The sequence below is a fragment of the Hemiscyllium ocellatum genome, chromosome 4 (genome assembly GCF_020745735.1).
Source record: "Hemiscyllium ocellatum isolate sHemOce1 chromosome 4, sHemOce1.pat.X.cur, whole genome shotgun sequence".
NCBI lineage: Eukaryota > Metazoa > Chordata > Chondrichthyes > Orectolobiformes > Hemiscylliidae > Hemiscyllium > Hemiscyllium ocellatum.
Window position 1 is genome coordinate 94,621,712 of NC_083404.1, and position 26,769 is coordinate 94,648,480.

At 43.7% G+C, this 26,769-nt stretch overlaps 1 protein-coding gene and 1 long non-coding RNA gene across 2 annotated transcripts in view; one reads left to right on the forward strand and one right to left on the reverse strand.

Annotated features, from left to right (window-relative positions):
* Positions 1–1,443: 1,443 nt before the first annotated feature.
* Positions 1,444–23,755, reverse strand: LOC132815454 (uncharacterized). Its single transcript, XR_009644660.1, has 3 exons — positions 23,665–23,755; positions 1,800–1,869; positions 1,444–1,678 (listed from the first exon to the last, which is right to left on the reverse strand). It is a non-coding gene; the product is annotated as an uncharacterized LOC132815454 (long non-coding RNA).
* A 614-nt stretch (positions 23,756–24,369) lies between these two features.
* The window catches only part of LOC132815453 (serine/threonine-protein kinase H1-like), an 88,363-nt gene continuing 85,963 nt past the window's right edge, over positions 24,370–26,769 (forward strand). Inside the window, exon 1 of the mRNA XM_060824407.1 lies at positions 24,370–24,402. The gene's annotated coding sequence lies outside the window, so the exon portion shown is untranslated. The remainder of the gene's footprint in view (positions 24,403–26,769) is intronic.

Below are 26,769 nucleotides of genomic sequence, written 5' to 3' on the forward strand. Positions count from 1 at the left end.
TACCTTGGTTGATTTTGTCAAAGAACAAAGAACAGGCCCTTCGGCCCTCCACCCTGAGCCAATCCAAATGTACTGTGTAAACCTGTCGGTCAATTCCTAAGCATCTGTATCACTCTGCTCCCCACATACTCATGCATCTGTCCAGACACAGCTTAAATGAATCTACTGTGACTGCCTCTATCACCTCTGCTGATGCCCACCACCCTCTGTGTGAAGTACTTGCCGCATGTATCCCCTTTAAACTTTCCACCTCTCACCTTGAAAGCATGACCTCTTGTTATTGAATCCTTCACCCGGGGCAAAAGCTTGTCTCTATCCACCCTGTCTATACCCTTCATGATTTTTCAAACCTCAATCAGGTCCCCCCTCAATATCCTTTTTTCTAATGAAAACAAACCTAATCTACTCAACCTCTCTTCATAGCAAGCACCTTCCATACCAGACAACATCCTCGTAAACCTTCTCTGCACCCTCTCCAAAGCATCCTCATTCTTTAGGTAATGTGGCACCCAGAACTGTACATAGTACTCTAAATGTGACTGAACAAATGTCTTGTACAATTTTAACATGACTTTCCAGCTCTTATACTCAATACCCCATCCGATGAAGGCAAGTATACTATGTGCCTTCCTGACCTGTGCAGCAACCTATCGGATACAATGGACCTGCAATCCCTGATCTCTCTGCCCAACAACATTTCCCAAGGCTCTTCCGTTCATTATATAATTTGCTCTAGAATTAGTCTTCCCAAATGCATCACCTCACATTTGTCTGGATTGAAAAGCCATCTGCCACTCTCCAGTCTATCTATATCCTCCTGTATTCTTTGACAGTCCCTTATGCTTTCTACTACTCCACCAATCTTCGTGTCATCTGTAAACTTGCTGATCATACCAACAGTGTCCTCTTCCAGATCATTTACATATATTACAAACAACAGTGGCCCCAACACTGATCCCTGTGGAACACCACTGGTCACCTTTCTCTATTTCGAGAAACTCCCCTCAACTACTACTCTCTGCCTCCTGTTGCTCAACCAGTTCTTTATCCTTCCAACTAGAACACCATGCACACTATGTGACTTCACCTTCTCCATTATTCTACTAAGGGGAACCTTATAAGGTCCATGTACATGACATCAACAGCCCATCCTTCATCTATCAACTTGGTCCTGCTTGCTGAGCTTGGCTATTTTCTCATTAAGTAGCAGCTGAAAATGTGTTGCTGGTTAAAGCACAGCAGGTTAGGCAGCATCCAAGGAACAGGAAATTCGACGTTTGATGTATGTATGAGCTCTCTGGATGTTGCACCTAATTTTCAGGTTAATATCCAGAGTACAATTCGAGATTCACTCATTCCATAATGCCTGAGTTGTGAATAAATCAAAGTCTTTAGGAATAATAGACAGTAGAATCAATTCACTATCTTGCACTTACCCTTTTTATTACATATTCAAGCTCATTCAGTGGCTAAGTCTTTAACACTTGCTATCCTCCATTTAATTCTTTCTCTCACTAACTTTATGCTTCTTCATTTTCCATAATGCTACATGTACAATAAACCATACAATTTCTCTCCTATTCAATATATGCTTATGTTGTTCTTCCCCAGCCATTTTCTTTTGCAATGTAAAACTAAGTTTCTTCTCATCGGGAGCAAGAACAGGAGGAGTGTTAATCTGTGGGGAGAGAAAGAAATCAAATGCATGAATATAATTTTCACCAACAGTCCTCTTCCTACCTTGCCAGACCAATGTGTGCAGTATTCTTTCCACAGAGACACACACACATTTGACTTACGTTTATCCGTTTTGTTCTCAGAAATGTTTCCCCTCACATAATTCCTTTTAAAGTGTACCTCTGGTGCCATCTGGTGAGCAGATAAAAATGAAAAACACTTATGAAACAGTACAAAGAGTGGAAATTTTGAATAAGAAAGATAGAATTCTATTTCTGCGGTGTTTTTCACAGCCTCAGGAAATCCAAGCAATTTACAGCCCATTAAATAACTTCTGTTCTGAAGAAGAATCATTCACTTTGTTTCGCTCTTTCCACAAATGCTGCCAGAGCTACTTTGTTTATCTAGCATTTTCTGTTTTGTTGAATAACTTTTTGAAATGTGGACACTTGTACAATTTCAGGAAAGAGGCAGCTATTTTATACTCAGCAAAAAACATTCCAAAGGCAGCACGGTGGCTCAATGATTAGTATTGTTGCCTCACAGCACCAGGGTCCCAGGTTTGTTCCCAGCCTCAGGCAACTGTCTGTGTGGCGTTTGCACATTCTCCCTGTGTCTGTGTGGGTTTCCTTCGGGTGCTCTGGTTTCCTCCCACAGTCTAAAGATGTGCAGGTCAGGTGAATTGGCAACACTAAATTGCCCGTAGTGTTAGGTGCATTAATCAGAGGGAAATGGGTCTGGGTGGATTACTCTTTGGAGGGTCGGTGTGGACTGGTTGGGCCAACGGGCCTGTTTCCACACTGTAGGGAATCTAATCTAAACAGCCCAATGATAAGAACCAAACATTTTGTTTTAATGGTGTTTAATTTTTGAATGAGAAGTAGGAGCTATGAGTCTGGAGGTAGTAATTCCTTTCCTTCAAAATAATGGTGGGGGTTAGTTTACATCCACTTGAGAATACAACAGGTCCTCAGTTTAAGTATTTGCAACAATGCAGAACTCCATTTATCAAATATCACACTAGTTTTTTTCTCTGGCATAGAGATCTGAATTCATCATGAATCAAAGACTAAAGGACAATCATTTCAGCCAAAGCAGAATTCACCTGGACAAAAGAAGAATGACTGCTATGTTCAGCTTTCACAAATTGGTCCAAAATTCCACTTTGCTGAATGATTTTTAAGCATTTGCTAGAGAATTTTCATTCAACATTGGTTGAAATGAAATAACCCTTACCCTAACCCCAACCCTAACCCTAATCCTAATCCTAATGAGTGATAAAATGCCTGGACATTTGTGTCAAAACAAAATTCAGCCTTTTAATCCTCTTGAAGCCGCAAAGAATGTTGGATCATTCAACCATATATCCTCAAATACAGAAAATTGTGTGTACATCGTGGACTAAATTGGGAAAGGAAACATTATCCGACAACACTTTCTAGAAATAATTTTACAGGAAAGTCAGTTAAGGGTAAGATTAAACTGAACCATAATAATCCTCATGTAGAATTTACCACCTCTGCAATGGAAAAATGGCTGAGTGGAGCTAAATGTTATTGTTATAGCTTATGGGTTCATTTATTAGCACATACCCATGAAGTAGAACTTTCCAATTTGAGCTTCAATGAGCTGAGGATATTTAGGTGCTGGAAAAATATAAGTTAACAATATCTCCATTACATATCCCAGAGATACTTCTTATCTGATAACCTGGTGGATTGGCATTATCATATCAATATAAACAGTTGGAATACTAAAAATAGTTTGTGAAAAATGCAAATTTATTTAAAACTAGGAAAGCTGTAAGTTAGTTTTCCCATGAAGATTTTTTGTTACTTCTTAGTCCAGTCAACGTGGAAATTTTCATGTATTCATAAACTTACTCCTAATATGCTGTTGAAGCTTAGATGTTCAATTATTAGCTCATTTCACTTATTATATAAAAATATGCCAGCACTTGTCATTTTAAAAAATTCATAAGAAAGTATAATTTCATAAATTTAATTGGACAATCTATTCTTATGTGAGAATCTGCTTTAGTATTAACAGGAAAAGTAATGGTTGCCTTGGTAATTAAATGCCCATACTGTACTGCTGTCGAGAAAAGATGGCACTCCACTGGCTTGACTTTTATTTAAAGTGTGACAAACAGATTAAGATAGACTCTAGCCTTTTAAGAGTCTTCTCAAATGTTGAGCTGAAAATGAATGTATCACCCAGATGCTTAAGGACAGACGAGAAATTGAGTTAGCAAAGAGTTTTATCTATCACATACATGAAAGTGACAGGGGCATTCTTGTCTATTCTTAAAATCCCACAATGGCTGTTCAGAATGCATCTTGTTCAGCAATGGGTCATTATAACTGTGGGCAGATTGTGATTGCAGAAATAATTGCACCTCTGAGAATTGTAATGCTTCCGCACTCTTAGGTAAAACACAAACATCGTTATGATCTAACTGACTCTCTCTCTGTTACTAGGGGTTGGAGATTTTGTTCCTTATAATGTATCCCTGTCCACAGAATGTGGGAGTTGAGATCATGCACCAGGGGCAGCATTGAAGAGAAAGAGAATTGGTCTCACCCTGGTGTTTGTTAGTAAATACCTACGGTGAGTGAAACACTGCAGATTAGCACCTTCTTGTATGAATATCAAACACCTCCCTGGAACATTGTTGAATATATAAACTAAATGTAAAGTTTCGTGTACATTATCCCAACAATACTTTTTTAAACACAGACTTCAATTACACAACTCTGACATCATTAATGTGATTCAAATTAGTGCCAACTTTTATCAATTGTTTTTTGTCTTGTGTAAGGCATTGTGAAGCGTGGTTTGTAGCTATACAAAAGAATTGGATCATAAAATTACAACAAGAGAGGAAACATGCAAATGTGAGAACTTCTGCTAAAGTTACAACACGGTGGTAGAAACTCAAATAAATTGCTTGCCCTGTATCGGTTGAAGGTGTCACCAAAGCCAGTATGCAGATTCAATTTCATTATTTTATACAAGCTGCAGAGAGAAGCCTTTCACTTCATCAATTTACACTGATTTCTAAACAATGCCCTGATCATTAAAGGAGAAGGTAAGGACTGCAGATACTGGAGATCAGAGCTGAAAATGTGTTGCTGGAAAAGCGCAGCAGGTCAGGCAGCATCCAAGGAACAGGAGAGTCGATGTTTCGGGCATGAGCCCTTCTTCAGGAAGGCTCATGCCCGAAACGTCGACTCTCCTGCTTCTTGGATGCTGTCTGACCTGCAACGCTTTTCCAGCAATACATTTTCAGCCCTGATCATTAAAGGACATCTTCACATCCAATAACAGAAGAAATCACCATCTGATAAAGTATTCATGATTTAGAGATGCCGGTGTTGGACTGGGGTATACAAAGTTAAAAATCACACAACACCAGGTTATAGTCCAACAGGTTTAATTGGAAGCACACTAGCTTTCGGAGCGCCGCTCCTTCATCAGGTGATTGTCAATCACATGATGAAGGAGCACCGCTGCGAAAGCTAGTGTGCTTCCAATTAAATCTGTTGGACTATAACCTGGTGTTGCGTGATTTTTAACTTTGATAAAAGAGGCAGCTCCTGAAAGATGGCTACTTTATAATAGCTCCGACAACCCAAGTTGTATAATACTTTTCATGCAATAGAAATGTAGAAACAAAGTTTGGGAAATACTTGATATTTTCTTGGTGATATCACATTTTTCTTAATTGCTAATATTAAGAGCTCTCAAATGCATTAGCATTGCTCGTTGTTCCTGAAACTGAGGTGGCCAACTCTTCCTGAAGCCTAGGAGAGTATTTCAGCAGATTGCACTGCTTCGACAGGATCTCGAAATTGGGGCTCATTTTAGCAAACCTTTTGTAGCGAGCCTACCCTGTCAGATCATACATCAGTCTCCGTTTATTCAACCACAGACATGGGATAAATCTCCTGTAGCATTTCCATCATATCCCAGGTGCATTTCACTGGGCTGGTAAGTAAAACACTGGATGGCAGCATAAATAAGAATATAGCTGGTTGTGAAGAACCATCTATTCATCTCCTTCATTCTTCTTCCACTTCCACTATAGATGTTTGCGTTGGGTTATTTAGAATGATGCATTTTTCCCTGAGGGAAAAGTAAGAGACTCTTCCCATTTGGTTTCAATTCCTTATGAACTTGGTTTTGTCAATCTGTACAGAAGTTCTCACCTAGAGTGGCAAAGCGCAATCCTCTGCCATTCCTCTTCCTACAGCTGCTTTCCATTTCGCAGATTCAGGCAGATTAACTTTGCTTATGAGTTTTCAGGGATACCGTCGGTTCTTCCCTTGTCCAAACCCATTTCCGTCAACATATGAATCAGATAGACCTTACATCCAGGTAGAAACACTGATTAGATATCCTTGACAATCCAACTCTCTTTCATCTCAGAAAAAAGATGAAATGTTTAAAGCACAACTGCTTACAACAAACTGTTATCAACACTCTTATGTGAGACTTTGAAGACTCACAGTCTTTCCTGTGTTAACACACAGGTTGTGGCCATTGTTTTCAATTGTAAACATGTTTTCTTCCCAGTAAAATAATCTGAACCCTTTTTGATCTCTATCAATCAATCTCCCCGAGGCTTGTTGTCAGGCAGACCTCAGACAAGACCAAACCTCATTTTCTCTTAAATTAAAGGCATGGTTCCAAAAAATGTTAAACCTCATAGCTATAATAATTCCTACAGTTGCCAAAGAAATCAAGATTTCAAAGGCAAAGTCATACAGTCAAAAGAATTAATGATTATCTCAAATTACGGAATTACTAAGATAGCAATACTTGTTTACCACAAATACTTAATAGGAGCTACCAAACCTAGTTCCAATCAAAAGGCAGGAATGAATAACGAGTTAACAATGACCAAAACATAATAATATTGCTGGTTTTCAATCAAAAATAACAGATCATTATATAATCGTTCAAACTGTTCAAATTTCATTCTTCTTTCAGTAACCATTTGTTTTCCCTCTTTGGTCTATTGTGTATTGAGAAATGTTATATAAACTATGTTAATAATACCAGTCCAGTAAATGTTAAGCATTATACATTCAAAATGATTGCCATAGGTTTCTTATACAAAGGCTGTGCTTTTTCTCTGAGTGTGCATAGTAGATAGGTTACTAGAACTATAGTTTTCATCCTGCTAAAGTGAACCTAAAATGTCAAATTTTTACTGACAACTCATTTCATGAAAACCATGCAAAAACTAACCCATCAACTAACAATTTGTCATGCTGACAAATTTAGTTTACATGAAGGCTTTTCATTTCTTTTGGAACTGCAATATGTGAAATTCAACAAATTGCCCCTTGGTGACGATAAGATCTATGCCTACAAATAAAGAACAAAATGTAGTTAGACACATTTATAACTGGGAGACCAGGTGAAAGCATTTTAAAGTAATACCACTTTGCATGCTTTAAGGCTTTTAAATAACCTTTTCTGTGACATCATCAGTTGAAATGAAATTTAAGTGCCAGTGGCGAGGACATGAAGTTTGCAAAGGGTTAATGGGGTGGCGTTTGTTGCATTTTTTTTGATGCTGAGTTTAGATGAGAGCCGGAATCAGCTAGTCAGTAAATCTTAGATTATCGTGAATGATAGCATAATGAATCAAATAGCTAGGGCTGCAGATGGGGCTTTAAACTAAATGGGTGGGGGAAGTGGGGAGGCTCAATTATAGGGGTAATTAGTAAACCAAAATTAAAAGAGGAGGTAAGATTGCAGAACTCAGAAAAGGTTATTAAAATCTGCAGCACAGACACAAATAGGACAGGATGTATGGAAAGGTTTAGTAATCAAAACTTCAAGCACACTGGACAAACGAATGACAATGAGAAGAGGGATGGTCAATACAGGACTGAAGATGTTATATCTGAATGCACGCAGTATAAGGCATAAGATAAATGAGCTTGCGGCACAGATCAAAATTGGCAGATATGACATAGTGGACATCACAGAGATGTGGCTGCAAGGGGATCAGAATTAGGAGCTGAATGCTCAAGGATATACATCCTTTTGTAAAGATAGGCAGGTGGGCAGAGGGTGTGAGGTTGCCTTATTAGTAAGAAATGAAATTAAATCAATAGTAAGAAACAAAGTAGGGTCAGATGGTATAGAATCTGTATGGGTAGAATTAAGGAACTGCAAAGGTGAAAAAATACATAGGGTTATGTACAGGCCTCCAAATAGTAGTCAAGAGCTGGGGCACAAGATACACTAGAATATAGAAAAGATGTGTAGGAAAGGCAAAATTACAGTGATCATGCGGGAATTTCAATATGCAGGTGGGCTGGGAAAATAGGGTTGGTAGTGGATTGCAAGAAAAGGAATTTGTGGAATGTCTATGAGGTAGCTTTTTGGAGCAGCTTGTGGTGGATCCCATGAGGGAATAGAGAGCTTGGGCTGAAGGAACCCTTCAGGAGGCAGTGATCATAATATGATTGAATTTACTCTGCAATTTAAGAAGGTGAATTTAGAATCAGAAGTAATGGAATTACAGCTCAATAAAGGCAACTACAGAGGCATGAAGGAGGAGCTGGGTAGAATTGACTGGGAGAGGACCTTAGCAGGAAAGACAGTGGGACAGCAATGGCAGGAGATTCTGGGAGTAATTTAGGAGACACAGCAGAGGTTCATCCCAAGAGAAAAGAAGCATGGTACAGGAAGGATGAGGTAATCATGGCTGACTAAGGAAGACAGGGATAGCATAGAAGCAAAAGAGAAAGCATATAATATGGCGAAATGCAGTGGGAAACCCGAAAATTGAGAAGCTTACAAAGACCAACAGAGGGCAACAAAAGAAGAAATAAGGAGGGAGAAGATTTAAAATGAGGGTAATATAAAGGAAGACTGTAAGAGTTTATTTAGTATATAAAGGGCAAAAGAGAGGCAAAAGTGGACATTGGACTGCTGGAAAATGACATTGGAGATAGTAGTGGAGAATACGGAAATGGATGAGGAACTGAACAATTACTTAGTGTCAGTCTTCACGTTGGAAGACATGGGTAATATCCCAAAAATTCAAACAGAGTGAGGGGGCAGAGCTGAGTGTGGTGGCTATCACCAAGGAGAAGGTGCTAGACAAACTGAATGGACTGAAGGTGAATAAATCACCTGGACCAGATGGACTAGACTCCAGAGTTCTAAAGGAGAAAGCTAAAGTGATAGCTGAAGCGATAATGGTGATCTTTTAGGAATCGCTAGAATCAGAGAAGGTCACAGAGGACTGGAAAATCACTAATGTGACACCCCTGTTTAAAAAGGGAGTAAAGCAAAAGACAGAAAATTATAGACCGATTAGCCTAACCTCAGTTGGGGGTAAGACTCTGGATACATTATGAAGGATGAGGCTTCTGAATACTTGGAAGTGTACGGTAAAATAGGACAAAGTAAGCCTTTAGAAGTAACAAACAGGTTAGACCAAGGACAGCTAATGGATGTTATCTACCTAGACTTCAAGGTCTTTGACAAGGTGCCACACAGGAGGTTACTGAGTAAGATAAGGGCCCATGGTGTCAGAGACGAGATGCTCACATGGATAGAAGCTTGGCTGTCTGGCAGAAAGCACAGAGTGGGGATTAAAGGGTCCTTCTCAGGATGGAAGCCGGTGACAAGTGATGTTCCACAAGGCTCAGTGTTGGGACCACAAAATTTCACTTGATACATTAACAATCTAGATGAAGGAACTGAGGGCATTCTGGCTATTTGCAGATGATACATTGGGGAGGTGGGGAGGCTGCAGAAGATTTGGACAGGTTAGGAGAGTGGGCAAAGAAGTAGCAGATGGAGTACAGTGTGAGGTCACGCAATTTGGTAGGAAGAATAGAAATCTGAAGTGCAAAGAGACTTGGGAGTTATAGTCCAGGATTCTGTCAAGGCAAACATGCAAGTTGAGTCAGTAGTTTGGGAAGGCAAATGCATTGATGGGATTTATTTTGAGAGGGGGCCTGAATATAAAAGCAGGAATATACTTCTGAGGCTGTATAAGACTCTGGTCAGACCACATTTGGAGTATTGTGCACAGTTTTGGGCCCCATATCTCAGGAAGGATGTATTGGCCCTGGATCATGTTCAGAGGAGGTTCACAAGAATGGTCCCAGGAATGAAAAGCTTAACATATGAAGAACATTTGAGGACTCTAGTTTTATACTTGATGGATTTTAGAAGGATGAGAGGGCATCTAATTGAAACATACAGAATACTGAATGGATTCTGGATCAGTGGTGCTGGAAGAGCACAGCAGTTCAGGCAGCATCCAACGAGCAGTGAAATCAACGTTTTGGGCAAAAGCCCTTCATCAGGAATAAAGGCAGTGAACTGGAAGCATGGAGAGATAAGCTAGACAAGGGTGGGGTGGGTAGAGAGTAGCATAGAGTACAATGGGTGAATGGGGGAGGAGATGAAGGTGATAGGTCAGGGAGGAGAGGGTGGAGTGGATAGGTAGAAAAGAAGACAGGCAGGTCGGACAAGTCCGGACAAGTCATGGGGAGAGTACTGAGCTGGAAGTTTGAAACTAGGATGAGGTGGGGGAAGGGGAAATGAGGAAGCTGTTGAAGTCCATATTGATGCCCTGGGGTTGAAGTGTTCCGAGGCGGAAGATGAGGCGTTCTTCCTCCAGGCATCTGGTGGTGAGGGAGCGGCGGTGAAGGAGGCCCAGAACCTCCATGTCCTTGGCAGAGTGGGAGGGGGAGTTGAAATGTTGGGCCACAGGGCGGTGTGGTTGATTGGTGCGGGTATCTCAGAGATGTTCCCCAAAGCGCTCTGCTAGGGAGCGCCCAGTCTCCCCAATGTAGAGGAGACCGCATCGGGAGCAACGGATACAATAAATGGTATTAGTGGATGTGCAGGTAAAACTTTGATGGATGTGGAAGACTCCTTTAGGGCCTAGGATAGAGGTGAGGGAGGAGGTATGGGCACAGGTTTTACAGTTCCTGAGGTGGCAGGGGAAAGTGCCAGGATGGGAGGGTGGGTCTTAGGGGAGCGTGGACCTGACCAGGTAGTCACGGAGGGAACGGTCTTTGCGGAAGGCGGAAAGGGGTGGGGAGGGAAATATATCCCTGGTGATGGGGTCTTTTTGGAGGTGGCGGAAATGTCGGCGGATGATTTGGTTTATGCGAAGGTTGGTAGGGTGAGCACCAGGGGCGTTCTGTCCTTGTTACGGTTGGAGGGGTGTGGTCTGAGGGCAGAGGTGCGGGACGTGGACGAGATGCATTGGAGGGCATCTCTAACCACGTGGGAAGGGAAATTGCGGTCTCTAAAGAAGGAGGCCATCTGGTGTGTTCTATGGTGGAACTGGTCCTCCTGGGAGCAGATATGGCGGAGGCGGAGGAATTAGGAATATGGGATGGCATTTTTGCAAGAGATGGGATGGGAAGAGGTGTAATCCAGATAGCTGTGGGAATCGGTGGGTTTGTAAAAAATGTCAGTGTCAAGTCGGTCATCATTAATGGAGATGGAGAGGTCCAGGAAGGGGAGGGAGGTGTCAGAGATGGTCCAGGTAAATTTAAGGTCAGGGTGGAATGTGTTGGTGAAGTTGATGAATTGCTCAACCTCGAGCACCACTGATCCAGAATCTGGTTTCGAGCATCTGCAGTCATTGCTTTTACCTCGTTGATTTTAACCCTACTGTGAATCCTCTTGCAAGGATGCCTGCCTTGAAGAAGTTTTCCTCCTCTCTCTACAAGAATCTCAGGGAGTCCCTCTCCCACTGCAACTCCCAGGTCATTTCCTCTGCCCTGAAGCTCTTCAACCATGTCGTGAAACAAACTCGGTACCACAGCCACATTTGCTTCCTCAGTGCCTGCCTCAGTAACCAACTCATCCCACACGAACTCCGAACCACCTTTAAACCAGCAGAGTTCGGACCCGAACAGGACAAACAGTACAGACTACAGATTCAAAAACACCAGCAACAGTTCTCTTTCAGGATCCTCCGCTCCACGCTCGCAGCAATGCGCCGGCACCTAACCTCTCTGCAGTCAGCCCTGCCTCAGCTGAGGGCCACACTCTCTCAGAATTGCAAAGGACCCACTCTGTACCACATCCTCAGGAGAATTCATACTCTCAACAAACAGTACTTCAACTCCATCTCAAACATCAAAAACTGTAAGTACAACAAACTTTTATCCACCCACCTCCATAACCAGCGCTCCTCAAACATTCCAGAAGATTCTCCCGGCCTCGGAAACACCATTAGCCATGCGGCTGATGCAGCTTCCACCCCCATGCTGATTGATGATGTCACTTCCGCCCCCATCATGGCCACTCCCAAAGCCACTTCCGGCCCTCACATCATCGCTGATGCCACACGCTCAGTGACTTTCGCCACCTCTACTGCCGTGTCTGCCACCACTTCTGCCCCCACCAGCGCCACTCACTTGCAGTCTGCTGACATGCCCCCCACAGACCCCACTGTCACTATCCCCACTCCCCAGAACCCTGAGGGGCACATTACCCCTGCTCATGACTCCACCCCCATTCCCCCCACCATCACACCCACTCCAGGTACTGCCTCCGACCCCACTCCCAGCTCCACAACCACACCAGATCTCAGCTTCCAGCCCTGCCCTAGTTTTCACCATCCCCCCAGACCTCCCCCTTACTGAGGACGAACGATCAGTCCTCACTCACCTTCATCCCCCTCCGTCCACGCATCAATGAATTTAATACACGCCGTGACGTCGAACAATTCTTCCGTCGCCTCCGCCTCCGAGCTTACTTTCACAATCAGGATTCCCGCCCACCTTCCGAGGACCCCTTCGCCCACCTCCAACACACTGCATCCACCTGGACACCCTGCCCTGGCCTGTTACCTGCCCTCGACCTCTTCATTTCCAACTGCCGCTGGGACATTAACCGCCTCAACCTGTCTACCCCCCTCCCCCACTCTAGCCTCTCACCCTCACAACGCGCAGCCCTCCAATTCCTCTGCTCCAACCCCAACTTCACCATCAAACCAGCGGATAAAGGGGGTGCAGTGGTAGTCTGGCGCACTGACCTCTACACCGCTGAAGCTAAACACCAACTCGAGGACACCTCTTCCTACTGCCTGCTAGACCATGACCCCACGCCCTATCACCAAACCATCATCTCCCAGACCATACAGAACCTCATCACCTCAGGAGATCTCCCACCCACAGCTTCCAATTTCATAGTCCGGGAACCCCGCACTGCCCGGTTCTACCTCCTTCCCAAGATCCACAAGCCTGACCACCCTGGCCGACCCATCGTCTCAGCATGCTCCTGCCCCACTGAACTCATCTCTACCTACCTCGACACTGTCCTATCCCCCCTAGTCCAGGAACTCCCCACATACGTTCGAGACACCACCCACGCCCTCCACCTCCTCCAAGACTTCCGTTTCCCCGGCCCACAACGCCTCATCTTCACCTTGGATATCCAATCCGTCTACACCTCCATCCGCCATGACCAGGGCCTCCAAGCCCTCCGTTTTTCCCTCTCCAGACGTCCCCAACAGCACCCTTCCACCGACACTCTCATTCGTTTTGCCGAACTGGTCCTCACCCTTAACAATTTCTCCTTTGAATCCTCCCACTTCCTCCAGACCAAAGGGGTAGCCATGGGCACATGTATGGGCCCCAGCTATGCCTGTCTCTTTGTTGGCTACATTAGAACAGTTGATCTTCCGTAATTACACCGGCACCACTCCCCACCTCTTCCTCCGCTACATTGATGACTGCATTGGCGCCACCTCGTGCTCCCGCGAGGAGGTTGAGCAATTCATCAACTTCACCAACACATCCTGACCTTAAATTTACCTGGGCCATCTCTGACACCTCCCTCCCCTTCCTGGACCTCTCCATCTCCATTAATGATGACCGACTTGACACTGACATTTTTTACAAACCCACCGATTCCCACAGCTATCTGGATTACACCTCTTCCCATCCTATCTCTTGCAAAAATGCAATCCCGTATTCCCAATTCCTCCGCCTCCGCCGTATCTGCTCCCAGGAGGACCAGTTCCACCATAGAACACACCAGATGACCTCCTTCTTTAGAGATCGCAATTTCACTTCCCACGTGGTTAGAGATGCCCTCCAACGCATCTCGTCCACGTCCCTCACCTCTGCCCTCAGACCACACTCCTCCAACCATAACAAGGACAGAACGCCCCTGGTGCTCACCTTCCACCCTACCAACCTTCGCATAAACCAAATCATCCGCCGACATTTCCGCCATCTCCAAAATAACCCCACCACCAGGGATATATTTCCCTCCCCACCCCTTTCCGCCTTCCGCAAAGACCGTTCCCTCCGTGACTACCTGGTCAGGTCCACGCCCCCTACGACCCACCCTCCCATCCTGGCACTTTCCCCTGCCACCGCAGGAACTGTAAAACCTGTGCCCACACCTCCTCCCTCACCTCTATCCTAGGCCCTAAAGGAGCCTTCCACATCCATCGAAGTTTTACCTGCACATCCACTAATATCATTTATTGTATCTGTTGCTCCCGATGCGGACTCCTCTACATTGGGGAGACTGGGCGCCTCCTAGCAGAGCGCTTTAGGGAACATCTCCGAGATACCCGCACCAATCAACCACACCGCCCCCTGGTCCAACATTTCAACTCCCCCTCCCACTCTGCCAAGGACATGGAGGTCCTGGGCCTCCTTCACCGCCGCTCCCTCACCACCAGACGCTTGGAGGAAGAACGCCTCAACTTCCGCCTCGGAACACTTCAACCCCAGGGCATCAATGTGGACTTCAACAGCTTCCTCATTTCCCCTTCCCCCCACCTCATCCTAGTTTCAAACTTCCAGTTCAGCACTCTCCCCATGACTTGTCCGGACTTGTCCGACCTGCCTGTCTTCTTTTCCACCTATCCACTCCACCCTCTCCTCCCTGACCTATCACCTTCATCTTCTCCCCCCTCACCCATTGTACTCTGTGCCACTCTCTCCCCGCCCCCACCTTCCTCTAGCTTATCTCTCCGTGCTTCCAGCTCACTGCCTTTATTCCTGATGAAGGGCTTTTGCCTGAAACGTCAATTTCACTGCTCGTTGGATGCTGCCTGAACTGCTGTGCTCTTCCAGCACCACTGATCCAGAATCTGGTTTCCAGCATCTGCAGTCATTGTTTTTATCCAGAATACTGAATGGCATGGACAGAGCGGAAGTCGGGAAGATGTTTCCATTGGAGGAGAGACTAGGACCTGAGGGTACAGCCTTAGAGTAAAGGGAAGACCCTTTAGAGCAGAGATAAGGAGAAACTTCCTCAGCCAGAGAATAGTGAATCTATGGTCTTCCCTGCCACAGAAGGCTGTGGAGGCCAGGTCATTGAGTATATTTAAGACTGAGAAAGGTAGGTTCTTGAGGATCAAGGGAATCAAGGGTTATGGAGAGAAAGTGGAAGAATGGTGGTGAGAAACCTATTAGCCATGATTGAATGGTGTAGCATACTTGATGGGCTGAATGGCCTAATTTCTGCTCCTATGTCTTATGGTCTTATGAAGGTGATGCTCATTTAAAACAGCACAACGTAAAAGTCCTACCTTGGCTGTTTTATTCCCTCAGGAGAAAGTGAGGACTACGGATGTTGGAGATCAGACTCGAGAGTGTGGTGCTGGAAAAGCACAGCAGCTCAGGCAGCATCTGAGGAGCAGGAGAATCGACATTTCAGGCATAGTTCCTGATGAAGGGCTTATGTCCAAAACATTGATTCTCCTGATTCTTGGATGCTGCCTGACCTGCTGTGCTTTTCCAGCATCACACTCACCTTTACTCCCTCAACAAATTTTGTAAGAACTGCAAATCCACATTGACAAGTAAAAGAGTTGGGAGGAAAGATCAATAGCTTATTGTAATATAAATCACTAAGAAATTCATTTTGGGGAAATGGAGGATAAAATATAAAGCAATGAAAAGTCTTGCAACTTAAGCAACCATTGCAAATTGGCAGAGGAGACAAATCCCCAAAAATATTCCACTATTACATAACCTTCAAGTAAGAAGTCAAGAATGATGGAAAAAAAAACATGTTTTCTAGAGATAGGCAAATTATATTACCAACACTTGAAATTTAAATAATTCACAATGTTTACTTTGTGCTATTATGTTTTATATACCTGCCACAAATTTATAGCTTTCCAATAATAGGTGACCTATCATTGTGTTCACTGTCATGAAGGAATTAAACAGAGTGCAAAAGAGAAATGTTCCTACTGTGTAGGATCTGAAAACCAAGAGGCACAGAATCAAAGATTTGCAGATGGTGCCGTATCTATGTATTGCTGAATTCGTCCTTTGTAGGAAGTAAATGTTACAGGTTTGGAAGGAACTTGGATTGCTGCAGTTCTCTTGAAGATATGCTACAGACTATTGTCACTGTGTGTCAGTGGTGGCACAAATGAATGCATAAGATGGTGGATGGAAAGTCCATCAAACAGACAGCTTTGTCCTAGATGGCGTTAGGTAAATGCAGCATATTCTATAACACCCCTGAAGTGTGAGAGACAGACACACAGAGAGAAAGAGGGTGGGGTCACTAATGGCAATGCTGTTGAATGTGAAGTGTACATGGGTAGATTCTCTTTTTGTGTGGCAAAAATCATTCTGTTCATTTGTCAGCCCCATCTTGAATGTCATCCAGGTCTTGCTGCATAATATGTAAATGGAGTCCTTCAGCATTTGAGTGTTGGAATGTAATGATGTCCCTATACACTGGGATGAGTGTTATAGGATCTCCAACAGTAAGTGGCAATAGTGATAAAGGGCGTTGAGCAAGAGAGTTGAGCAGTTTGCCAGGTTCTCCACAAGTAGATGACAATGATAAGGGAAGCCACCTGAAGCAGTCAAACAGATTCTCACTGGAAGAAAAGGTGTGTTTGATGGAAGGGTCAATGGGATGGGGCACATATGACAAAGGATTCCTCAGACCAATGTAAACCACAGGTTTCGTTCCATACAAAAACTGCAAATAACTTCTCGTTTATCTTTAATTATCCTCCTGTTCATATGACCTGATGACAATGGAATAAAGAGCCCTTGCTTCATCATTAGATTACTTACAGTGTGGAAACATGCCCTTCGGCCCAAAAAGTCCACATCAACCCTCTGAAGAGCAACCCACCCAGACCCATTCTCCTACATTTACCACTTCACCTAACACTATGAGCAATTTAGCATGGCCAATTCACCTAACCTGCACATTTTTTGGACTGTGGGAGGAAACCAGAGGAAACCCACGCAGATACAGGGAGAACGTGCAAACTCCACACAGACAATCACCTAAGACGGGAATTGAACCTGGGTTTCCAGCGCTGTGAGGCAGCAGTGCTAACCACTGTGCCACCGTGCCGCCCGCTCTATCACCTTCTGGTATTCCAAGTATTCAAATTTCTACATACAATGTTTTAGCAAAAGAGTTTCTGTGAAGGAGATCATAGCATACTGCTGTGAGATTTTTAAAAATCATCCATGGAACATGGCCAGCATTAATTGCCCATCCCCAATGGATGTGGTAATGATCTGCCTTCATGATCTATTGTAGTCCATGGGGGAGGAAATAGGAACAAACATAGAACATAGAACTTAGAAAAGTACAGCACAGAACAGACCCTTTGGCCCACAATGTTGTGACAAGATTTAATCCTAATGTAAAATATCGTAACAACCGAAGCACCCCTCAACTCACTGCTATCCATGTGCATGTCCAGAAGTTGCTTAAATGTCCCTAATGACTCTGCTTCCACCACCACCACTGGTAACGCATTCCATGCATTCACAACTCTCTGTGTAAAAAAAACCTACCTCTGACGTCTCCTTTATACCTTCCTCCTAATATCTTCAAACTATGACGTCTTGTACCAGTCAATTCTGCCTCGGGGAAATGTCTCTGGCTATTGACTCTATCTATTCCTCTCATTATTTTGTACACCTCTATCAGGTCTCCTCTCTTCCTCCTTCTCTCCAGAGAGAAAAATTGAAGCTTATTCAACCTTTCTTCATAAGGCAAGCCCTCCAGTCCAGGCAGCAACCTGGTAACCCTTCATTGCACCCTTTCCAAAGCCTCTGTATCTTTCCTATAGTAGGGCAACCAGAACTGGACACAATATTCCAAGTATGGCCTCACCAGAGACTTGTAGAACTGCAGCAAAATCTCTCGGCTCTTAAACTCTATACCCCGTCGATGAAAGCCAAAGCACCATATGCTTTCTTAACAACCCTATCCACTTGGGTGGCAACTTTGAGGGATCTATGTACTTGAACACCCATATCCCTCTGTTCCTCCACCCTGCCAAGAATCCTGTCTTTAATCCTATATTCACTATTCAAGTTCAACCTTCCAATATGCATCACTTCGCATTTATCCAGGTTGAACACCATCTGCCATTTCTCAGGTCTGCTCTGCATCATGTCTATGTCGCACTGCAGCCTGCAGTAGCCCTCTATACTATCGATGACACCTCCAACCTTTGTGTCATCTGCAAATTTACTAACCCACCCTTCAACCTCCTCATCCAAGTCATTTATAAAAACTACAAAGAGCAGAGGCCCAAGTACAGAGCCCTGCGGGACCCCACTCAACACTGTCCTCCAAGCAGAATACTTTCCATCTACAACCACTTTCTGCCTTCTGTCAGCCAGCCAATTCTGAATCCAGATGGCCAAATCTCCCTGTATCCCATATTTCTTGACTTTATAGATGAGTCTACCATGGGGAAACTCTTATCAAATGCCTTGCTGAAATCCATATCCACCACATCCACTGCTCGACCGTTATCGACCTGTCTTGACACCTCCTCAAAGAACAGTACAGTTAAGTAGTAACTTCAGGAATTTGACTCAGAGACAGTGAAGGAATGGCAATATGCTTTTAAGTCAGGTTGGTGTGTGGCTTGGAGAGTAGTTTGCAACGTGGTTATGTTCCCAAGTACCTACTTCCCTTGCTCTTCTAGGTGATCGGGGTTATGGGTTTGGAAGGAATAATTGCTTATCTTGCTGTTGACAACATAGAGGAGAATGTAGTGTCCCTGTCAATGCTGTATTTGCAGGTGGAGGGCAGGGTCACATAAAATAGAACAGATGGCTAGTCAGCTGTCTTCCTGTCCACCCACAAATTACAGTAGCTGGATAATTTATAAGCTACCCTTTGAATAATAGATGCCCTTTGCTAGCCAATTAATATCTAGTTAGGGGCTTGTTTATGAACTTGCCAGGACAATAATCATGGCTGACTTTATTACTGGGGGGATAAGCAACATGCCCCCCAATACTTTAAAAATCAAATCCTGATAGCTTAATTGATATGCTGAAAGCAAATAAATCCACTGTCACATATGTTTCCTGCATTTGTTATATTACTCAGCTATGAAAGAAATGGATGCAATTCAACATGAACTTCATTTTCCATGAACACTAATGTCTCCATTGATTAAAGGGAGTGAATGTTGAAGTTGGTGGAAACCAGGGGACTGCTTTGTTCAGGTTGGTGTCAAGCTTCTTGAGTGATGTTGGAGCTGCACAGGCAAGCAGGCAGTGTTCCATCACACTCCTGACTTGAGGCTTGTAAATTAATGGGCAGTAGGGAGTCAGGAAGTGACTTACTTGCTGCAGAATTCTAGTTTCTAACCTTATCTTGTAGCCACAATCCTCATATGGTTGATTCAGTTCATTTACTGATCATTGTATAACACATGAATGTTGATTCAGCAATTGAACATCAAGAGGTGATGGCTTAATTCTCTCTTGTTGCAGATGGTTATTGTATGGCATTTGTGCAAATGTTCATTGCCACTTATAGGCCCAGTCTGAACATTGTCCAGGTCTTGATGAATATAGACATGGACTATTTCAACATGTGAGGAATCCCAAATGGTGTGAACATAGTGCAACTACTAGTGAAAATTCCCACTTCTGAGTTATATTTGATCATCAATGAAGCAGCCTGGGTTGGGCCTAGGAAAATACTCTGAGGAACTCTTGCTCTAACATTCTGGACTGAGATGATTAAGCTCCAACAACCCATTGAGTTGGGTATGAGTCCATTTGATAACTATATTTCAGACAACACTGGCAAGAACATTTCAAAATGAATAGCACCTCAGAATTTCTTTTCATTTATACAAATAATTAAAGAGTGTAAATGCACTAAAATGCTCTACATCTAGAAGATAAAAGGATTATTAATGGAGAATTTTCTTTGTATCATAAAATAACTTCCTATGATTGAAGCTGATGGGAAAACTTACTGTCAAAACAAATGTTACACTTCAAGCAATAAATATAATACCGTAATGAAAAAAACCAGAATCAATAGATGTTCACAAATGATTTACTGAAGCAATTAACAGAAAAATTCTTTTAAAGTTCATGACACATAGGAAGAAATAATTTTATTGGTGAACACCATAACATTCATCCTGCCACAATTACCTCTCCGCTTGTGATGGGATAATGGCTGAGGAAGTACTGGCAGTCATATGCTGGTGCTTTAAAAATATGTCTTTACTGCGCCCTTGTGGTAACAGGAGATTTCAAGATATTGTTTGAATCCAGTATGACAATCAGGGGAAGAGCAAATTGCTTAATTCCAAATAAAGAGACAGTAAAGCATAAAAATCCCCAAATAAGAGACAATAAACCAATATTTTGCTCTAGGCTCCCACAAAGTAAACAATGCTCCACCCCCCGCCTTGTACATACTGTATATGTGTGCACTAAAAAAAACCTTCTTTATTCAGCACTTTTCACAACCACCATTCATTTCAAAACACTCAGCCTATGTAATCTTTTTTGAAATGCATTCATTAATATGTAGGAAGGATGCTAGCAAATTCCCATAAATGGCAGTGCGGTTATCATCAAATAACCTGTGTTCAAGATGATGATTGAGGATCAAGCAGTAGCCAGGACATCAGATATAACTTCCCTTTCCTTCTTGCCCATGGGATCTTTTACATCCACTCATGACCTTAGTCTCCCATTCAGAAGGCAGCCCCTCACTTTCTAATCAGCCTGTCCAGAGATGTTGTTTTGCACCTCTGGAGCAGGTGAGATCTGAACCCAGGCATGCTTGACTCAGAGATACTGACACTACTACTGCATTGCAACAGTCCTACCAACTAAGCCACAGCTGATAGATTTAAAGCCACTTGAAGAACTGCTGTAACATGTTTCTTTCATCTAGTCACTTTTTGTTTAGGGCTGTTATGGTGCAACGGTAGTGTCTCTCCTTCTGAGCTAGGAAACACAAATTGAAGTCCCACCTGTACCAGAGCTGTGAAATAGCAAGTGTGAACAGGTATGTTTTTTAAAAAATTACCTGCCTGTTAAGTATTTGCAATTCATAAGGAGGTTAGCATCATATTGACCTTTTACTGAAACATAAAGTATTAACACATCCCAGCGAGCAGTTATACCTTGTGGACAGCTTTATCCATTTCTAGTTAGGCAGTAATATTTAACTCCTTTCTTTTGTATCACTAGTTAAAGTTCAATTGTATTGGAAACATCGGATTAAGGTGATATCCCAGACTTTGCGTAATTATTTAATTACCAATTTGGTGACCGTGATCTGATTCCTAACAGTGTGGGTTAAAGCAAAGTTCTGACGCAGATTCATTTGTGTATTGGAATTGCATTTATACTCTGGTAGGAGCTGATAGCTGGTTCCAGCTAACGGTATCCCTTTTCTCTATCCAGAGATGCTGCCTGACTTGCTGAATAATTCCAGCATTTTCTGTTTATATTGCCATTTACACTGGTTGTATAATGCAATTCCCTTGTCCAAATTACATAAGGAAACCTGAGCAAACCTTAGACTCTATTTCATATCCCAATCAAGCTGTTCCCGATGTGGAGTCAAACCTAAGCAGAATGAGACTTTGGGAATCTGTGTCCTTGAAAAGTCCAGATTTGACTATTCCAGTGCTCTCCTGGGGGATATTAATTCAGTTGGCCAGAGATCTGTGTTCAATTCCCACATCAGCTGAGGTTACCACAAAGGATTCTCCTTCTTAACCTCTTGCCTCACCTCAGATGTGGTGATCCTCAGATTAAACCATCATTAGTTTTCTCTCTCTAATGAGAGAATGGCCCAATGTTTTGCTGGGACTATGGGTCTCCTGACTGACTTTCACTTGACGAAGGGGCATCGCTTCAAAAGCTTGTGATTTCAAATAAAGCTGTTGGACTTCTGACCTTGTCCACTCTAATCCAATGCTGGCCCTTCCACATCATGACCTTATATACTCCACCTTTAGGTTTACCCTTTAGCTAGAAGCAGTTCCAATACCACACGGAAAAGTGATGTTTATTATTTATTGCAGTAATAATTATGATTTTTTATATCAGTGATTTTGAAGCAGTCAGTTTAACATCCAATTAGTACTTTAAATAGTCTAAGCTCCATTCCCTCCTCATTGCTGTACAATAGAAAGTAGGGAGAATGGAAAGTGGGAATGTTTTCTCTTGCATTAACATTGAATTCCATGATATATAACATAGGTTTATGTTGTTGTCATAGAAACACCTTCAGTATAATAAACAGTAGTTGCTAGACATGTTAACATCGAGTAGCCCCAGCTATGCCTGCCTCTTCGTAGGATATGTGGGCCCCAGCTATGCCTGCCTCTTCGTAGGATATGTGGGCCCCAGCTATGCCTGCCTCTTCGTAGGATATGTGGAACAGTCCATCTTCCGCAACTACACTGGCACCACCCCCCACCTTTTCCTCCGCTACATCGATGACTGTATCGGCGCTGCCTCGTGCTCCCACGAGGAGGTTGAACAGTTCATCAACTTTACTAACACCTTCCATCCCGACCTGAAATTCACCTGGACTGTCTCAGACTCCTCCCTCCCCTTCCTAGACCTTTCCATTTCTATCTCGGGCGACCGACTCAACACAGACATCTATTATAAACCGACTGACTCCCACAGCTACCTGGACTACACCTCCTCCCACCCTGCCCCCTGTAAAAACGCCATCCCATATTCCCAATTCCTTCGTCTCCGCCGCATCTGCTCCCAGGAGGACCAATTCCAACACCGCACAGCCCAGATGGCCTCCTTCTTCAAGGACCGCAGATTCCCCCCAGACGTGATCGACGATGCCCTCCACCGCATCTCCTCCACTTCCCGCTCCTCCGCCCTTGAGCCCCGCTCCTCCAACCGCCACCAAGACAGAACCCCACTGGTTCTCACCTACCACCCCACCAACCTCCGCATACAACGTATCATCTGCCGCCATTTCCGCCACCTCCAAACGGACCCCACCACCAAGGATATATTTCCCTCCCCTCCCCTATCAGCGTTCCGCAAAGACCACTCCCTTCGTGACTCCCTCGTCAGATCCACACCCCCCACCAACCCAACCTCCACCCCCGGCACCTTCCCCTGCAACCGCAGGAAATGTAAAACTTGCGCCCACACCTCCACACTCACTTCCCTCCAAGGCCCCAAGGGATCCTTCCATATCCGCCACAAGTTCACCTGTACCTCCACACACATCATCTATTGCATCCGCTGCACCCGATGTGGCCTCCTCTATGTTGGTGAGACAGGCCGCTTACTTGCGGAACGCTTCAGAGAACACCTCCGGGCCGCCCGAACCAACCAACCCAATCACCCCGTGGCTCAACACTTTAACTCTCCCTCCCACTCCACCGAGGACATGCAGGTCCTTGGACTCCTCCACCGGCAGAACACAACAACACGACGGCTGGAGGAGGAGCGCCTCATCTTCTGCCTGGGAACCCTCCAACCACAAGGTATGAATTCAGATTTCTCCAGTTTCCTCATTTCCCCTCCCCCCACCTTGTCTCAGTCGGTTCCCTCAACTCAGCACCGCCCTCCTAACCTGCAATCCTCTTCCTGACCTCTCCGCCCCCACCCCACTCCGGCCTATCACCCTCACCTTGACCTCCTTCCACCTATCCCACCTCCATCGCCCCTCCCCCTAGTCCCTCCTCCCTACCTTTTATCTTAGCCTGCTTGGCTCTCTCTCTCTTATTCCTGATGAAGGGCTTATGCTCGAAACATCGAATTCTCTATTCCTGAGATGCTGCCTGACCTGCTGTGCTTTGACCAGCAACACATTTGCAGACATGTTAACATGCTGAGCTGCGATAAAATGTAAACATTTTGATTATCATTAAAGCGTGCTACACAAACAGGAGGGAGGAGTGGGTTTGGGTGTCTCCTGTTATCTACAGCAACATTTTAATCCACCCAACAAGGGCATAAACATTTCTAAGAAATATCACAGTATAAGAAGGCATTTTCCCAAACATTTCTGTTTTATGCCATCAGCAGTTTTGACAAAAAAAATTGGTGAAAAAGTTACTTGCACTGCAAATAACTTCTTCTTTATTTCAAGCGTGCATGTTTCACAGTTTTTATCTTCAATTGCCTAATGTATGCATTTATACAAACATTAATAGAAGTTCCTAAACTGTGCAAAGAAGACAAACAAAATGACAAGGATTGAGTTTTGAACATTGAAAAGTCTATGACATTCAAAAGTAATGGGAGTCTACATAAAGACAGTGGCGGGGGGTGGGGTAACATTCCTTATCAAATATGGTATTTGTGCAATAGTTAGAGATGATCTTGGTTCAGAAGATCAAAGTGTAGATTCAGTTTGCGTAGCGATAGGTTATAATAGATGTCACAAGTGGAAGAGATCTATAGGTCTCTGAAGAGTAACCACAAGGTAAGAAGAAGCAAAAAAAGAGAATGTTTGATGAAGGGATAGCAATAATTATGGGTAATTTTATTCTACATGCACAATGCAAACAAAATAGATTGGAAATGTGGACCAGGAGTTCATTGAAGGCTTTTGAGAAAGCTCAAAGTTTGGGAGAAGATTTGTAGCTCAGGAGCTCATTGTTGTGGTTCTGTTCGCTGAGCTGGGAATTTGTGTTGCAGACGTTCCGTCCCCTGTCTAGCTGACATCCTCAGTGCTTGGGAGCCTCCTGTGAAGCGCTTCTGTAATGTTTCCTCTGGCATTTATAGTGATTTGTATCTGCCGCTTCTGGTTGTCAGTTCCAGCTATCTGCTGCAGTGGCCGGTATATTGGGTCCAGGTCGATGTGTGATTGATTGAATCTGTGAATGAGTGCCATGCCTCTAGGAATTCCCTGGCTGTTCTCTGTTTGGCTTGTCCTATAATAGTAGTGTTGTCTCAGTCGAACTCATGTTGCTTGTCATCTGAGTGTGTGGCTATTAAGGATAGCTGGTCGTGTCGTTTCGTGGCTAGTTAGTGTTCATGGATGTGGATCGTTAGCTGTCTTCCTGTTTGTCCTATGTAGTGTTTTGTGCAGTCCTTGCATGGGATTTTGTACACTACATTGGTTTTGCTCATGCTGGGTATTGGATCCTTCGTCCTGGTGAGTTGTTGTCTGAGAGTGGCTGTTGGTTTGTGTGCTGTTATGAGTCCTAGTGATCGCAGTAGTCTGGCTGTCAGTTCAGAATGTTTTTGATGTATGTTAGTGTGGCTAGTCCTTTGGGTTGTGGCATGTCCTCATTCTGTTGTCTTTCGCTTAGGCATCCGTTGATGAAATTGCGGGGGTATCTGTTTTTGACGAATATATTGTATAGGTGTTCATCTTCCTCTTTTTGCAGTTCTGGTGTACTGCAGTGTGTTGTGGTCCGTTTGAACAATGTCTTGATGCAACTTCTTTTGTGTGTGTTGGGGTGGTTGCTTTCGTAGTTTAGGACTTGGTCTGTGTGTGTGGCTTTCCTGTATACCTTTGTGGTGAATTCTCTATTCGGTGTTCTCTGTACCCTCACATCTAGGAATGGGAGTTGATTGTCCTTTTCTTCCTCTCTCGTGAATCGGATTCCTGTGAGTGTGGCGTTGATGATCCGGTGTGTGTTCTCTATTTCTGTGTTTTTAATGATTGCAAAGGTATTGTCTACATATCTGACCCAAAGTTTGGGTTGAATTTGCAGTAAGACTGTTTGTTCAAACCTTTGCATTACCGCTTCTGCTATGAGTCCAGAGATAGGTGAGCCCATGGATGTGCCGTTGATTTGTTCATATATTTGGTTGTTGAATGTGAAGTGTGTTGTGAGGCACAGGTCCAGTAGTTTGAGTATACAGTCTTTGTTGATGGGTTCCCCGTCTTGTTGTCTGTTCTGTATGTCCAGCAGGTTAGCTACTGTTTGGCTAGGGCTTTGTCAATAGAGGTGAACAATGCCATTACATCGAATGAGACCATAGTTTCTTCCTTGTCTATGTGTATATTTCTGATGATGTCCAAGAATTCCTGTGTTGACTGTATAGAGTGTCCGGATCCGCTGATCAGATGTTTCAGTTTCTGCTGTAGTTCTTTAGCCAGTTTGTGTGATGGTGTCCCTGGTAGCGATACTATGGGTCTGAGTGGGGTGCCTGGTTTGTGCACTTTAGGTAGTCCATAGAATCTAGGGTTGTTGTTGCTTTCAGGTTTTATTCTCTGTAGGTCAAACCTGGTTATCTGTCCACTTTTTTGTAGGTTCCTCAGTGTGTTGTTTATCCTATTGGTGAGCTGGGGGGTGGCATCAAACTCCCTCTTTTGGAAGGTGTTGGTATCTGTAAGTAGTTGTTGCGCTTTTTGGATGTACTCTGCTTTGTCCAGGATGACCGTCATTCTACCTTTGTCTGCTGGTAGTATGATTATGTTCTTATCGTTTCTTAGTGCTTTTAGTGCTTCCATCTCCTTGGTGTTGAGGTTATGTGTTTGTCTTTTCCTTGTTATCAGGGGTACGATACTTTGTCTCACTGTTTGTTGTGTCTCTTCTGTCTTTTGAGAAAGCTTCTTAGATCTGCATATTCTGGAAGAGACCAGACTATACTAGACTTTAAATTGTGCCATGTGAGGGGTAGGTCAGACGACTAGTTAGAAGTCAAAGCATGATATGATTAAAAGGTTTATGAGGGGAAATAACTTAAACTATGAGGGGAAGCTAACGAGAAATGTAAACGCAGCTTGCAAGATCTTCTATAGGTATTTAAAAAGGAAAAGAGGAAGTAAAGTGTATTTGGTCCTCTACCTTGATTTCCAGAAAGTCATAGTTCATCAGAAGTGTCATATCAGCAT